The sequence below is a fragment of the Mixophyes fleayi genome, assembly GCF_038048845.1.
Source record: "Mixophyes fleayi isolate aMixFle1 chromosome 4 unlocalized genomic scaffold, aMixFle1.hap1 SUPER_4_unloc_2, whole genome shotgun sequence".
Lineage (NCBI taxonomy): Eukaryota > Metazoa > Chordata > Amphibia > Anura > Limnodynastidae > Mixophyes > Mixophyes fleayi.
In genome coordinates this window covers 454007-457742 of record NW_027445888.1, presented here as the reverse complement: position 1 = coordinate 457742, position 3736 = coordinate 454007, and the positions used below count along the sequence as shown (strand labels likewise).

General features: G+C 39.8%; 2 non-coding genes across 2 annotated transcripts; both read right to left on the bottom strand.

Annotated features, from left to right (window-relative positions):
* Positions 1–301: 301 nt before the first annotated feature.
* Positions 302–373, bottom strand: TRNAE-CUC (transfer RNA glutamic acid (anticodon CUC)). Its single transcript has one exon. It is a non-coding gene; the product is annotated as a tRNA-Glu (tRNA).
* A 2984-nt stretch (positions 374–3357) lies between these two features.
* Positions 3358–3430, bottom strand: TRNAM-CAU (transfer RNA methionine (anticodon CAU)). The gene has a single exon. It is a non-coding gene; the product is annotated as a tRNA-Met (tRNA).
* Between the last annotated feature and the right edge of the window lie 306 nt (positions 3431–3736).

The following is a 3736-nucleotide window of genomic DNA, read 5'->3' as shown; positions in this document are numbered from 1 at the left end:
ATTACATATATTCCTACCTAACACTAAGATAATTGAGCGCAATTACTTTATTTTTTTCTTCTAGACTTTTAAAGGGACAGGATATTCCCTTTTGGTGATAGCTGCTCTTGTCTTTTATTGGAGTTGAGCGCCACTAATATTTATTCACTTCTAAATCAAAACTGTGCCATATAATGAGGGAGAAATCGTTCAATTTTTATTTCAAAATTGTATTCACATAGGGCAATTATAGATTATTTACATTTAGCAGCGTATAGAACGTTAAAAAAAAAATGGTATAGAGGGGGGAAAAAAGCATACATTCCCTGACTGGGAATCGAACCCAGGCCGCGGCGGTGAGAGCGCCGAATCCTAACCACTAGACCACCAGGGAACTTCCTGCAAGCTATAGTTCTATAGCTGCAGACTTCACATAGCAGAACTTACAGCTTGAGATAATGGTTTTATTTAAAAGTATCACTGTATATGCAACTTGCGTGTAAATATATCTTATCAAAGCCAATATGAATATATAAAGATATATATATATTTTAGCACTCATCTACAAATTCCTCAAATGATCACAATCAATGGCATGATTTAAAGAAGTTTAATTAGCTCCATTTGATCTCTTCTGTCATGCTGTAGTGTGTAATGTAATGTGTAGCTTGTAAAGATATAGTTAATCTGCGTTTATAACAATAACTAAAACAATTCAATTTTGGATTTATAAGGAAAAAAATAAAAACTTAGCAGAGGATGGTTTCGATCCATCGACCTCTGGGTTATGGGCCCAGCACGCTTCCGCTGCGCCACTCTGCTCTGTGTGGCAGTGTGTTGTGAAACTGTCTATGTCAGTGGGTTTCTGTTGTGGTATTGAATTACTACAGGTAAATTATTTGTTATGTGTTGTTCCCAGGGGCAGATCTAGGGGGGAATTGAATTCCCCCCCGAATTAGCGTGGCGTTAAAACTATTACCATTATTACGGTAGTTTTTTTGCTCGCAGCTCAGGGAGCTCAGTAGCTTCCGGCGTTGAAGCTACTGTAATAACGGTAATAATGCGCAGGCCAATTGAATTCCCCCTCTAAAGTTCTGTTTTACAGGGGGCGATTTAGGGGTGATGATTTGTCCCCGTCCCCTTTTTGACAGCTAAGCATGTCTGCGGCTGCACACTGTGTGCAGGTCTGTTCGGCAGAGACAGGCAGGGAGAGTGCGCTGCCCTGACGCTCTGATTGTATTTAGGACTCTAAATACAATCAGAGCAATCGATTCAATCGATCGGGGCTTGCTATTTTCCGCTGCACAAATTGTGCAGCCACAAACAGCAAGCCCCGATCGACCCCTCCCTGGATCCACCTGTGGTTGTTCCCAGGGCCGCCATCAGGGGGGTAGAGGGGGTACTGTTGTACCGGGTCCGGGCTCACCAGGGGGCTCGGCGCAACACACACTTACCAGGGGACCCGCTGTCTTCCAGTCCACGACGTTTCCGGTGCTGTCTTCAGCCTGGCTGTCACCGTGACAGCCAGGCAGCAGAATGCAGTCGCAGGGGCGGAGTAATCATTCGCCTACGATCATGTGATATTCCTGTGACAGCCAGACAGCTGTCCATCATGATCGCAGGGGAATCATTGCTCCGTCCCTGCGATCATGTTGTCCCCCCTTCTCCCTGATGGTGTGGTGTGACTGTTCCCGCCGCCGCTGAAGAAGACGGAGCAGCGGGCAGCAGCTGCAACATCTCTGTAACTGTAAGTATATTTTAAAGATTTTTTTTTTTCAGATTTGTCTGTTTGTTTCTAGGGTCTGCATTAATAAAAATAATAAATTCAGAAATAAAAATTAGAGCAATGTTGAAAAAATATTAAAAGATTGAGGTTAAAATACAATATGCATAACACTGGGTGGTTACTGCAATATAAGCAACAGACAGACTGAATTGTTTGAATAAAAAACAAACCACAGTGTGCAAGTATATCACAATAGGATTAAAACACTGTACTTCCAGCCAATACAGTCCAATAGCTTGGATTACTGTATGAAAGTGTCTAAGTTTTCAAACCAATGTTCATTGTGATGAAAAATTGCTCAATTTTCATCACAATAAATATTGGTTTGAAATCTTAGACACTTTCATATAGTAATTCAAGATATTAGATATTTGTTTATTCAAACACTTCAGTCTGTCTGTTGCTTATATTGCAGTAACCACCCAGTGTTATGCATATTGTATTTTAACCTCAATCTTTTAATATTATTTCAACATTGCTCTTATTTTTATTTCTGAATTTCATTTTTATTAATGCAGACCCTGTTCTTATTGTTGAATAAAATCAGTTTTTTGATTGAAAAGGTAATAGGTGTTTAGGTTTACCATTCAGGTTTAGTAACCTGTTTACAATTGGACGTATACATACATTTTTATACATATTTACATTTATGTATAGGCACTATCTAATTTATATTAATAGGGAGGGATACCCTAGGTTAGTTCAGCTCCTGCACCAATAGGGAGTAGAGCGCAAACCTATATTTTTATTAATAAAAAATTACTGTGTTAAATGATTTGTTTAAGCTACTTTAATTTAGTCCACGATGGCTTTGCTTACAAGCAGGCAGATGCATTTTTTTGGGGGGTGGGGTTCATCTGGGGAGAGAGGGGGTTATGGGGGGGGGGGGGGGGGCTGCCTGTGTTATTTGTACTGGGTCCTATGATTTCTGATGGCAGTCCTGGTTGTTCCCCATGCAAACACATGTTTTCACTTTCCCTGTATAATGCGTAAAGCAGTGTAATTGAATAACTCATTCTTAAAATTGGTTTAGCCCTTTTGGAGAATTGGCAAAAACTACACATATTCTTATTCAAAAGACATTGGTCTAGGTGTGAGAATCTATACTCACATACAAAGTGCCGGGCAGGGATAAGGCAGAGGTATAAGCCCACCACTATGATGCATCATTTGGGATGGCCCCCAAGAGGAATTATATGAATTTTTGAATTTCATCGACCAAAGAAGAGCTAGAAAAAAACAAGTCTCCTTTTTGAATCTAGAAATCTTCTTCCAGGAAAATACAATAAAGACAGAAATTATGTAAAGCAGGTGGATTGTTTCCCTTGGCATCCAGTAACCCCCACATCAGTTGGATCTGGAATATCCTGGGTATATAAGCATCCCTCCAGGTGGACTGTACTATGTCGGGAAAACTACCAGTCAATTCAAAGACTGTTTGGCCCCTCATAATTCGGCAATATGTGGAGCTACTTATGGCAACTAATGTAAACAGCTGGTGACCTGTCACTGATACTTGTACACAATAAGTGGCTCTTCTAACCTTTGGACTATCACTGACACAGTGGGTGGTAAAAAAAAAAAAAAGCTTTTGCCCTGTGTGAGGATCGAACTCACGACCTTCAGATTATGAGACTGACGCGCTACCTACTGCGCTAACAAGGCAGCTGGCTTGAGATTGTGGAAGTAATCTTTTTGTAAGATTACACCTAAAGATAAAGGGTACAGACACCCAGGTATTGCTTTATTTAAATGTGAGTAGATTTAATGTCAGTCCCTTTTTATGTACTTCACATGGTTGCACGTGCGGTCATTTTAGTGAAATATCCTATATGTTCCATTCTGCCCTACACATAACTAGCTTTCAGGAAAACAAGCTTGTGATCATGACATTTTTAAATTTAAAGTTATTTGAATTATTATTTTTTTCATATGAATATTTGGGATATGTACATAGATTTAAATGGGAAA